Consider the following 13,450-nt stretch of genomic DNA (forward strand, 5'->3'; position numbering starts at 1 on the left):
CTAGCTGGATTGCATTGGGTTCTGCTGGGCCACAGGTGTCGCTGTCACCGCTGGCAAGTGTGAGAATTCAGTTTGCTAGGCGTATTGAGTGCCATTCTTTCTCGGAACCAGCCCAGTGGGAGTGTCATCTTGCTGTGCATTCTGGGAGAGGGTACTTAAGGTACTGGGATCTCGTGCTTCTGGGTTCCAGTCCAGAAAATCTATCTGTTTGGTCCTGGTCCTCCTGACCAGCCCCCATGGCCTTCATGGCCTGGGGTGCGGATCCATCCAATTCCAAGTCTCGGTGTTGGCTAGCCCGAGGCAAAGTAAATGGAAGGAGGATTCAAAGGTGGTCCAGTAAAGCGCAAAGTGGTCAAGCGCTGGTAAGGTGCGTAAAAATAGAAAAATAAATATATAAAATAGAATAGAAATAAAAGCTGCACCAATTATAGTGAACCCTCACTTACAGAATGCAAAAATAAAAAAAGATTATTAGTGAGCTAATAATTCACAATACGTGCTCCATAAATAAATATAAATAAGAATATGAGCAGAATAAAGTTCCCAATCACTCTGTTCGCTGGGCTGCTCCAAAAGGGATGGATGGATGACAGATATCAATTATATGCAATCATAACACTTCCGTGCAGTGATGATAATAAACCTCAAATACAGCAGCTTCCATCTACAATAACTTTACAATAGTCCCATTTTGCAGTCTTCTATATCAAGTCCACAAACATCATGCCCTCGCAGTATTTAAACGATGTTCCAAGCGTATCTTATCTTTTACTCTCAGATTTCTTTCTCCTCTTATTTACACCATTCACATGAAAAGGAAAAAAAAAAGAGAAAAAAGGAAGAAAATAAGAAAAATTATAGCATATAATTGATAATATCTGTAATCCATCCCTTTTGGAGCAGCCCGGCGAACACAGTGATTGTGAACTTTATTCTGCTTATATTTATATTTATGAAGCATGTATTGTGAAGTATTTATGGTTTGTGTACACAGATTTTTATTTAAAGGTGGTCCGGTGCCGTCTCATCTGTGGAGAGTAGGAATGAGCCGAACACCCCCCCCCCCCCCCCCCCAGTTCGGTTCGCACCAGAACTTTCGAACGGACCGCAAATTCATACGAACTTTAGAACCCCATTAAAGTCTATGGGACTCGAACGTTCGAAATTAACCACTTTCAGACCGGACCATTTTGCTGGTAAATGACCAGAGGTCTTTTTACACTTTGGCACTGCGCTGCTTTAACTGGTAATTGCACGGTCATGCAATGTTGTACCCAAACAAAATTTGCGTCCTTTTCTTCCCACAAATAGAGCTTTCTTTTGATGGTATTTGATTGCCTCTGCGATTTTTATTTTTTGCGATATAAACGTAAAAAGACCGCAAATTTTGAAAAAAAATGATATTTTCTACTTTTTGTTATTAGAAAAATCCAATAAACTCAATTTTAGTCATACATTTAGGCCAAAATGTATTCAGCCACATGTCTTTGGTAAAAAAAAAGTCAATAATTGTATATTTATTGGTTTGCGCAAAAGTTGTCACATCTACAAACTAAGGTACGTTTTCTGGAATTTACGCAGCTTTTAGTTTACTACTGCCTATCTCATTTCTTGAGGTGCTAAAATGGCAGGGCAGTACAAAACCCCCCCAAATGACCCCATTTTGGAAAGTAGACCCCCTAAGGAAATTGATAAGAGGCATGTTGAGCCCATTGAATATTTTATTTTTTTGCCTCAAGCGATTGAATAATGACAAAAAAAAATTTTTTTTTTTTTTACACAAAGTTGTCACTAAATGATATATTGCTCATGCATGCCATGGGCATATGTGAAATGACACCCCAAAATAAATTCTGCTGCTTCTCCTGAGTACGGGGATACCACATATGTGGGACTTTTTGGGAGACTAGCCGCGTACGGGGCCCCGAAAACCAAGCACCGCCTTCAGGCTTTCTAAGGGCGTAAATTTTTGAGTTCACTTCTCACTACCTATTACAGTTTTGAAGGCCATAAAATGCCAAGATGGCACAAAACCCCCACAAATGACCCCATTTTAGAAAGTAGACACCCCAAGCTATTTGCTGAGAGGCATGTTGAGTCCATGGAATATTTTATATTTTGCCACAAGTTGCGGGAAAATTACAAACTTTTTTTTTTTTTTTTTTCACAAAGTTGTCACTAAATGATATATTGCTCATGCATGCCATGGGCATATGTGAAATGACACCCCAAAATAAATTCTGCTGCTTCTCCTGAGTACGGGGATACCACATATGTGGGACTTTTTGGGAGCCTAGCCGCGTACGGGGCCCCGAAAACCAAGCACCGCCTTCAGGCTTTCTAAGGGCGTAAATTTTTGAGTTCACTTCTCACTACCTATTACAGTTTTGAAGGCCATAAAATGCCAAGATGGCACAAAACCCCCACAAATGACCCCATTTTAGAAAGTAGACACCCCAAGCTATTTGCTGAGAGGCATGTTGAGTCCATGGAATATTTTATATTTTGCCACAAGTTGCGGGAAAATTACAAACTTTTTTTTTTTTTTTTTTTTCACAAAGTTGTCACTAAATGATATATTGCTCACGCATGCCATGGGCATATGTGAAATGACACCCCAAAATAAATTCTGCTGCTTCTCCTGAGTACGGGGATACCACATGTGTGGGACTTTTTGGGAGCCTAGCCGCGTACGGGGCCCCGAAAACCAAGCACCGCCTTCAGGCTTTCTAAGGGCGTTACAGTTTTGAAGGCCATAAAATGCCAAGATGGCACAAACCCCCCCCAAATGACCCCATTTTGGAAAGTAGACACCCCTAAATTTAGGGGTACACTAGTGAGACTAGGTAATAAATGGCGGGTGCCCTGAAACTATAAAAAAATAACTAACCAACCAGCGTCACCTGTAACAGTTATATGGTGATCACTGGTGAAAGGGTTAACTAGGGGGCAATCAGGGGGCTTTATGCGGTAGTATATGGGGGTCCCTGGCGCTATAAAAAGCTGCGGCGAACCTAAATACCTACCTGCCTAACTAGCGTCACCTGTGACACTAATACAGCGATCAGAAAAACGATCGCTTATTAGGCTGGGTTCACACTGGAGCGATGCGGGAACGCCACGAATGCGCGGCGGGTTCCCGCATCGCATGCCTCCCGGCGGCAGTTCACACTGCCCTATGCGAACTGCTGGGAGTGTCAGTGAAATGTTAATGACACCCCCAGATCAGTTCGCATATCGCAGTGCGATCTGCAAACTTGGATCGCATGGTGTGAACACCCATGCGATCCGATTCTGCTGCGGACCAAAAAAAGGGTCCCGTGCGAGTTTGCGGCGGGTGCGGCGGGTGCGACACGAATTCAGCCATACTATCTGTATAGCTGAACTCGAATCGCACAGAGATCGGATGTGATTTGCACTGCAGTGCGGTGCGAATCACATCCGTTCTCATAAACCGCTGCAATGTGAACCCAGCCTTAGTGACACTGGCGACGGGGGGTGATCACGGGGTTAAACCTTTATTGGGGGGGTTAGGGGGTACCTTAGAACTAAAGGGGGCTAACCCTAACTGCCCTAACAGTTATTAGTCACAAATGACACCCGCCGGGTGATCAGGGGGTTAAACCTTTATTAGGTAATAAATGGCGGGTGCCCTGAAACTATAAAAAAATAACTAACCAACCAGCGTCACCTGTAACAGTTATATGGTGATCACTGGTGAAAGGGTTAACTAGGGGGAAATCAGGGGGCTTTATGCGGTAGTATATGGGGGTCCCTGGCGCTATAAAAAGCTGCGGCGAACCTAAATACCTACCTGCCTAACTAGCGTCACCTGTGACACTAATACGGCGATCAGAAAAATGATCGCTTATTAGGCTGGGTTCACACTGGAGCGATGTGGAAACGCCGCGAATCCGCGGCGGGTTCCCGCATCGCATGCCTCCCGGCGGCAGTTCACACTGCCCTATGCGGACTGCTGGGAGTGTCAGTGAAATGTTACTGACACCCCCAGATCAGTTCGCATATCGCAGTGCGATCTGCAAACTCGGATCGCATGGTGTGAACACCCATGTGATCCGATTCTGCTGCGGGCCAAAAAAAGGGTCCCGTGCGAATTTGCGGCGGGTGCGGCGAATGGCTGAACTCGAATCGCACAGAGATCGGATGTGATTTGCACTGCAGTGCGGTGCGAATCACATTCGTTCTCATAAACCGCTGCAATGTGAACCCAGCCTTAGTGACACTGGCGACGGGGGGTCATCACGGGGTTAAACCTTTATTGGGGGGGTTAGGGGGGTACATTAGAACTAAAGGGGGCTAACCCTAACTGCCCTAACAGTTATTACAGTCACAAATGACACCAATGCAAAAAAAAAAAAAAAATGACATTGGTGTCACTGTGACTGGGGGGCAGGGGTAATTGGGGGGGTGATCGGGGGGGTGTGAGTGTGCCTGGCATGTTCTACTGTGTGTGTAGAGTGTTGGTGCAACTCACCGATCCGCTCTCCTCCGTGTCGGAACGAAAAATACCGACACGGAGGAGAGAATACATCACTTCCTCTCCTGTGTTTACATTACAGGAGAGGAAGTGATGTCACGGGGGATTCCTATTCGTCGGGAGCGATCGCGAGGGGGTGGCCATGAATGAATGGCCGCCCCCTCGTCCCGGATCGCTCCCGGACGAAAACCGACCGCCGCAGGCACCGGGCGGGGGCCCGATCAGGCCCCCGACCCGCGGGAGGCAAGGGACGTACATGTACGCCAATATGCCTGCCCGTGCCATGCTGTCGACGTACATCGTCGTGCGGCGGTCGGCAACTGGTTAAAAGTGCTAATTTTAATGGCTAATATGCAAGATACTGTCCTAAAAAGGGTTTGGCCCATGGGACATGGGTCAATGCAAAAAAAAGTTTTAAAAACTGCCGTTTTTTTCGGGAGCACTGATTTTAATGACTATTAAAGGGAAAAAAAAAAAAAGTGAAATATTCCTTTAAATATCCTGCCTGGGGGGTGTCTGTAGTATTCCTGTGAAGTGCCATGTATCTCCCGTGTTTAGAACAGTCCCTGCACAAAATGACATTTAACTGAAATAACGTCATTTAAAACTGCTTGCAGTTTTAATGTTATATCTGGTTCCGGCAATATGGATGAAAATCATTGAGAAAAATGGCATGGGTAGCCCCCCTGCCCATTACCAGCCCCTTTGGGTCTTGTACAGATATTAAGGGGAACCCCGTACCCATATAAAAAAAGGAAATACGTGTGGCCCCCAGGCCCTATATACTCAGAACAGCAGTATACAGGCTGTGCAAACAAGACAGGGACTGTGTAGGTTTGTTGTGTTAAGTAGAAACTGTTTGTAATTTTCAACTGGTAAATTTTTAAAGTGTAGCTCCAGTCAAAAAATCTATTTTTAAGCTTTTTGGAAAACATAGGGAAGGGTTATCACCCCTGTATAATTTGTTTTGCCGTCCGTCTTTTTTCATCTCACTTGCTGTTGTCTCCTTCCGTTTGCAAGTAGGAGACGTTTGTAAGTTGGATGTTTGAAAGTAGGGGCCTGCCCTATATGCTCTGCAGAAATGGTGGAACAAGGTGTTGGTTTTGCCACAACATTGTAAGCCCTCAAAGTGACTCTTGGTGGGCGCTGCAGCGCCCTGCTGTGAACGATTATATCAAGAATTGTAATTACATGCCATTGTTGAACAGTGGTAGAAAAATTTACCTTTGGTGGTTGTGGTGCTGGTGCCACAACACTATAAGTCTTCACAGTTATTCTGGGTGGGCACAGGAACGGGCCCTCCTGTGAAATATTATATCAAAAATTGTAATTACATGCCTGTCAGGGAAATAGGCGTAACCTCGCGCGGTACGATCGCGTTAACGCGCGTCAGCAAACAAGAATGCGCTATATGGTTCCGAGACGAACGTCCCAAGCTGCGTCTGATCGAGTGCGAGTACGCGGTGTAGGACGAACGCATTCCGTTACACGTCGTAGGCGTACGAACGCTACGGCGCGCACACGACGTAACCCAGCCACCCTGCCTATTTAAACGTTCACCTGACAGAGCCTCATCGCTGGATTATCGTCAGCTTCTCCTGAGTACCTGTGCCCGTGATTCCTGTTGTCTGATCTCCCGTTCACCGACCCGGCTCGTTGACCTGCTCCTGTTGATTCTCCTGGCTCCGACCTCTGGCTTGCATCTGACGCTCCCTGTCTGCTCCCAGTATCCGACCTCGGCTTGGCTTGACCTCCGCTCTCCGGCTCTCTGCTTGGGACCTGTTGTTCCGACCTCTGGACTGATCTTCCGTGTTGACCCTCGGCCTGGCCTTGACCCTGCCATTGGACCTCCTTGCACAGTTGCCCCAAGACTGATCATCGGCTACTGCTACCTGGCAACCTGTGCTACTGTGGGCACTGCATCCCTGTGTCACCTTCAGGGTTGTACTGCACTCGGCCGCAAGGGGAGCCCTCTCAGCATCTCGGCCTCCCTACCCGGACGTGACAGTATAATCCAGCCAATGTCCGAGGCCGACAGAGGCGACTCCCCGATGGAGGCCATCCTACAGGAAGTTATGGCTCTTACTCCAGCAATTAAGGGACTCCAAGAAAAGTACCTCCGGCTGGAAGAACATCTGCAGCACTCCTCCTGCCAAGGTGCTACCACCATAACTACAACCCCGCCGGAGCCACGAGTCCCTGCACCAGAGTATTTTCAGGGGGACCGAAGGAAATTTAGATCCTTCCGGCGCTCATGTTATTTATACTTTTCCTTACAACCCCAGACTTTTGCTTCCGAAGTAACCAAAGTGGGATTCACCATCTCCCTGCTAAGGGACGATCCCCAGACGTGGGCCCACGGCCTACTAGAACAACGCAGCTCCTTCGTCAGTACGTTGGACCAGTTTTTTCAAGCCATGGCTCGCCTATACGACGACCCCTTTCGGACAGCAACAGCCGAAGCAACCTTGTATTCCCTGCGTCAAGGTGAGCGGCCTGCGGAGGACTACACAGTGGAGTTCCAGACATGGTCTGCAGATTCTGGCTGGAATGAGGCAGCTCTGAAATATCAATACCGGATGGGGTTGTCTGAAGTCCTCAAGGATGAACTAGCCAGAGTAGAGGTTCCCCCTACACTTGAGGATCTTACCCGACTTACCATTCGGCTGGATAGGCGTCTACGGGAACGCCAGTCTGAACGCGCTCGGACCCTTTCTCCTATCCTGGCGCCACCTTCGGTCTGCCCCTCGGCAACCTCCGCTCCGAAAGGCCTTCTTCGTTCCCCCTTAACCTCCGAGGAAAGACTTTACCGCCGACAGGCACACCTTTGCTTCTACTGTGGAGAGCCAGGACATCTTATAAACAATTGTCCCACAAGACCAAGCAAACCAATCCTCTATCCTCCACTTCACCTCCAAGTAACGAAGCCCGCCTCGGCCCATATCACCCTTCCTGTCACATTGATGGTGGCAGGTCGGGAAGTTCACTTACAGGCAATACTCGATTCTGGGGCCTGTAGCTGTTTTCTGGACTTAACCTTAGCCAAGAATCTCGCTCTCCCACTACTCCTCAAGAAACAAAGACTGACTGTCCGTCTGGCCGATGGCTCCCTACCTAGCTCTGGCCATGTCACCAGGGAAACAAGACCCATTCTAACGACCACAGACTCGGGTCATCGGGAGTTCCTTAAGTTTGATGTCCTATGTTCTCCTATGTTTCCCGTTATCCTAGGAATCCCATGGCTGCAGGCACACAATCCTCGGATTGATTGGCCTAAGAAGGAGATATCCTTTACTTCCGCCTACTGCCAACAATATTGTCTGGATCCCGAATCTAAGGACTTGTCCAGTTGCCTGACCGTTCAACCCATACCCAGTCCAGCCCCCAACATACCAGCTGCCTACCAGGAATTCAGAGATGTATTCGACAAGAAGAAAGCAGATGTCCTACCACCACATCGCCCTTATGACTGCCCCATCGAGTTATTACCAGGGGCTCCCATTCCCTTTGGCCGGATATTTCCTCTTTCCGAAACCGAGCTTGGGGCCCTAAGACAGTATATAGACGAGAACCTGGCCAAGGGATTCATTCGTCCCTCTTCGTCCCCTGCCGGTGCAGGCATCTTCTTCGTAGAAAAGAAGGACAAAACTTTAAGACCATGTGTAGACTATAGGGAATTAAACAATGTCACCCTGAAGAACCGTTATCCACTCCCGCTCATCCCCGAACTTCTTCAGAGGTTCCATACTTCACGTATTTTTACCAAGCTCGACCTACGTGGAGCCTATAACCTTGTCCGCATCCGGGAGGGGGACGAGTGGAAGACGGCATTTAGGACGAGGTTTGGACATTTCGAATATTTAGTCATGCCCTTCGGATTGTGCAATGCCCCAGCAACTTTCCAGCATTTTATTAACGACATTTTCCGGGAGTATTTAGACCACTTCGTTGTCGCCTATCTTGACGACATTCTTATCTTCTCAACCACTCTGGAACTCCACAGAATACATGTTAGGAAAGTATTATGCATTCTCAGGACTCATGGATTATTCGTTAAAGCCGAGAAGTGTGACTTCGAAAAAGAATCCATCCAGTTCTTGGGGCTCATCATCACCACAGGCGGAATTGCCATGGACCCCCAGAAAGTGAAGTCTATCCTAGACTGGCCCGCCCCTTCTGATAAGAAGGGTGTCCAGAGATTTATTGGCTTCGCAAACTTCTACCGAAGATTTATAAGAAACTTTTCCACTATTGTAGCACCCATTACTCAGACCACTCGCCAGCATACCAAGTTCCTTTGGTCCCCAGCAGCTCAGTCCGCCTTTGACCAGCTCAAGACCCTCTTCACCACCGCACCAATTCTGCAACATCCAGATCCCGCCTTACCCTATGTGCTGGAGGTTGATGCCTCAGAGGTAGCCACAGGAGCGATTCTATCCCAACGCCAAGGCCCCAAGGCACTACTACATCCTGTAGCTTTTTTCTCGCGAAGGATGAGCGCTCCGGAGAAAAATTACGATGTGGGGGACCGGGAACTTCTGGCGATCAAGACCGCCCTCGAAGAGTGGAGATATCTCCTGGAAGGTGCCGCTCACCCCATTCTGGTTTTTACCGATCATAAAAACCTAGAATACCTCCGCACGGCCAAACGCCTAAGACCCCGACAGGCCCGATGGGCTCTATTCTTCTCGAGGTTCAACTTTCACGTAACTTATCGCCCAGGATCAAAAAATGGTAAGGCCGATGCTCTGTCCCGAATGTTCCCAGATTCCCCAGAGAGAATCCCACCCAGTACAATCCTGTCTCCTCAAAACTTCCTGCTCATCCAACCGGATCTAAGAGCTTCATTAGTGCAGGCCGCCAGCCAATGTACGGAAACAGAAGCTTCTTCCCTGAGAAGCCAAGAGGGGCTTCTATGGCATCAGAATAACATTTTTGTTCCTCAGCAAGCCAGGTTACTCGTGTTAAGGACCTTTCACGATCATCAATTAGCCGGCCACTTTGGGGTCCGAAAGACTATTGACCTGGTGCAGCGGTCCTTATGGTGGCCTACCCTAAGATCTGACTGTAAGAAGTATGTTGACTCCTGTTCAATCTGCCAGCGTAACAAAGGGTCGAACGCCAGACCCTGGGGCCTGTTAAGGCCGCTACCAGTCCCAGAAAAACCTTGGAAGGAAATCTCCATGGATTTCATTGTAGAATTACCTCCTTCTGAAGAATATACTACCATCTTAGTGGTGGTGGACCGTTTATCCAAGATGGCGCATTTTCTGCCAATGAAAGGGACCCCCTCTGCCTTGGATACTGCTAAGATCTTTGTAAAAGAGATTGTCCGACTACATGGTGTACCTGACAGCATTGTGTCAGATAGAGGGGTACAATTCACCTCCAGGTTTTGGAAGGAACTCTGTAAGTTGCTGTCAATTAAGATATGTCTATCCTCGGCCTATCACCCACAGAGCAATGGCCAAACGGAAAGAACCAATCAGACGCTTGAGCAATACCTCCGATGCTTCTGTTCTTTCTCCCAGGATGATTGGGTCTCTTTGCTGCCCTGTGCGGAATTCGCATACAACAATTCAATGCACGCCTCTACCAACCAATCACCCTTTTGGGCAAATTACGGGTTCCATCCTTCATTTTTACCAAATACCATTCCTGAATCTACCGTCCCAGCTGTTCAAGATAGGGTAAGCTTCATTCAAGCAAATTATCAAATGCTCCAGGATACTATGAAGAAAGCCCAGGAGGAATATAAGAGGCACTATGACAAGAAGAAGAGGAGTAACCCCACCTTTAGGATAGGGGATAAAGTGTGGCTCTCAGCAGCAAATCTGAAATTGTCATGTCCATCTCGGAAGTTGGGACCCAAGTTCCTGGGTCCTTTTGAGATCAAACGTGAAATTAACCCTGTGGCATTTGAACTTACCTTGCCTAAATCTTTCAGAATCCATCCTGTGTTTCATGTCTCTCTTCTCAAACATGTAACTGTCAGTCCTTTTTCAGGAAGAGAAGAAGCGCCCCCGCCTCCGATTCAGGTTGGTGATGATACGGAATTCGAAGTTGAGTCTATCATTGACTGTCGTCGGAGAGGTAGGACAATCCAATTCTTAATTAAGTGGAAGGGGTATTCTGTCGAAGAAAACTCTTGGGAACCTGCAAGTTTTGTACACGCCCCTAGGCTCATACACAGGTTTCGCAACCTTCACCCTGAAAAATGGGCTCGTTTAGGCATCCGGAGGCTGCCCCTTGGGGGGGGGCACTGTCAGGGAAATAGGCGTAACCTCGCGCAGTACGATCGCGTTAACGCGCGTCAGCAAACAAGAAGGCGCTATATGGTTCCGAGACGAACGTCCCAAGCTGCGTCTGATCGAGTGCGAGTACGCGGTGTAGGACGAACGCATTCCGTTACACGTCGTAGGCGTACGAACGCTACGGCGCGCACACGACGTAACCCAGCCACCCTGCCTATTTAAACGTTCACCTGACAGAGCCTCATCGCTGGATTATCGTCAGCTTCTCCTGAGTACCTGTGCCCGTGATTCCTGTTGTCTGATCTCCCGTTCACCGACCCGGCTCGTTGACCTGCTCCTGTTGATTCTCCTGGCTCCGACCTCTGGCTTGCATCTGACGCTCCCTGTCTGCTCCCAGTATCCGACCTCGGCTTGGCTTGACCTCCGCTCTCCGGCTCTCTGCTTGGGACCTGTTGTTCCGACCTCTGGACTGATCTTCCGTGTTGACCCTCGGCCTGGCCTTGACCCTGCCATTGGACCTCCTTGCACAGTTGCCCCAAGACTGATCATCGGCTACTGCTACCTGGCAACCTGTGCTACTGTGGGCACTGCATCCCTGTGTCACCTTCAGGGTTGTACTGCACTCGGCCGCAAGGGGAGCCCTCTCAGCATCTCGGCCTCCCTACCCGGACGTGACAATGCCCCTGTTAAACAGGGGCTGAAAAATTGGGCTGCTGGCACTGGTGCTGGTGCCACGACACTGCAACCTCTCCCATATACTCTAGTTGTAGTGCAGGAATGAGCCCTGCTGCAAAGCATTGCATCAAAAATTGTAATTAAACGCCCCTGTTAATCGGGCAGAAAAATTGGGCCTTAGGCACTGGTGCTGGTGCCACGACACTGCAACCTCTCCCATATACTCTAGTTGTAGTGCAGGAATGAGCCCTGCTGCAAAGCATTGCATCAAAAATTGTAATTAAACGCCCCTGTTAAACAAGAGCTAAAAAATTGGGCTGGTGGCATCACCCAGAACCAAAAATGTTCCTCCAACATATCATCGGAGGAGGAAGAGGATAGACAATCAACATAACAGGACAGTCACTCAGCATCAGCATAGGCAGTCTTGAAGGGATGTGATATTTTTAAAAAAAAATTATTCGGTTACATCAGCTTCAGGTGCAGCTGTGGGTGATCCAAGACTGATTCATCCTGATGAAGGTCAGTCGATCAACTGAGTCGGTGGACAGGCGCACCCTGTGATCGGTAACAAAGCCACCAGCAGCACTGAAGGTGCGTTCCAAAAGAACACTGGATGCAGGACAGGCCAGTAGCTCAATTGCATACTGTGCAAGCTCTGGCCAATGATCCATCCTCAAGACCCAGTAAGCCAGAGGATTTTCGGTGGGAAAGGTGTCCAAGTCTGACCTTGCCCCTAGGTATTCCGGCACCATGTAAATCAGACGCTGGCGATGGTTGCTGGAACCGATCATACCTTGGGGCTGCGGACTAAAAAATTGTCTGAACGCATCGGTCAGACGGCCACCTTCTCCACCGCTCCTTCTGACCGATGCCTCAGCAACACCTTGTCCAGGACCAGGAGTTTGTAACCTCCCAGTCTCTGGGAACGCATTGCACAGACCTTTCTGCAAGGCCTCTCGGAGATGTCTCATCCTCTGGTACGGCAAGATAAGGTCGACAACCTTACCCTTGTACCATGGATCAAGGAGAGTGGCCAGCCAGTAATGGTCCCTCTCCTTGATCCGAAGAATGCAAGGATCCTTCCGCAGGCTTTGCAGGATCAGGGAGTCCATGCAGCTTAGGTTAGCTGAGGCATTCGGTCCGGAGTCCTCTGGGTCACTAAGGACAACATGATCCGCAGCTACCTCCTCCCAGCCATGTACAAGTCCACAGGTTTCTTGGGACTGTAAATCATCCCTACAAGACGGCTGCTGCTGCTGATGCTGAGTGCCAGCCTCCACCTCCATGCTGACACAATCATCCTCCTCCTCTTCCTCCTCCTCATCCTCTTCCTGTGTGATGGGTGGCACAGCAGCAACACTGTCTGGATAAAGGGGGCTTTGAGAGGCAAGTACTCCTCTTCCTGACTCTGTTCTGCCTCAAGTGCCCTGTCCATTATTCCATGCAGCGTAAGCTCCAAGAGGTGGACAAGAGGTACAGTGTCACTGATGCATGCACTGTCACTGCTCACCATCCTTGTGGCCTCCTCAAACAGTGACAGGACAGTGCATGCATCCCTGATCATTCCCCACTGGCTTGGCGAGAAAAAAACGAGCTCCCCTGACCCTGTCCTGGTTCCGTAGTCGCACAGATACTCATTGATGGCCCTCTGCTGCGTGTGCAGCCGCTGCAGCATGGCCAACATTGAGTTCCACCTGGTGGGCATGTCACATATAAGGCGGTTCTTGGGCAGGTTCAACTCCTTTTGGAGCTCAGCCAGCCGAGCACAGGCATTAAATGATCGGCGGAAATGCACACAGACTTTCCTGGCCTGCTTCAGGACATCCTGTAAGCCCGGGTACCTGCCCAAGAACCGCTGCGCCACCAGGTTAAGGACGTGAGCCACACAGGGCACATGGGTCTGTTGTCCCTGTCGGAGGGCGGAGAGGAGGTTGGTGCCATTGTCGCAAACCACCATTCCTGGCTTAAGCTGGCGTGGCGTCAACCACCTCTCGGCCTGCCCCTGAAAAGCTGACAATAC

The sequence above is a fragment of the Lithobates pipiens genome, unplaced genomic scaffold (assembly GCF_037356315.1).
Source record: "Lithobates pipiens isolate NorthernLeopardFrog02 unplaced genomic scaffold, aLitPip1_a1.2 Scaffold_1, whole genome shotgun sequence".
Taxonomy (NCBI): Eukaryota; Metazoa; Chordata; class Amphibia; order Anura; family Ranidae; genus Lithobates; species Lithobates pipiens.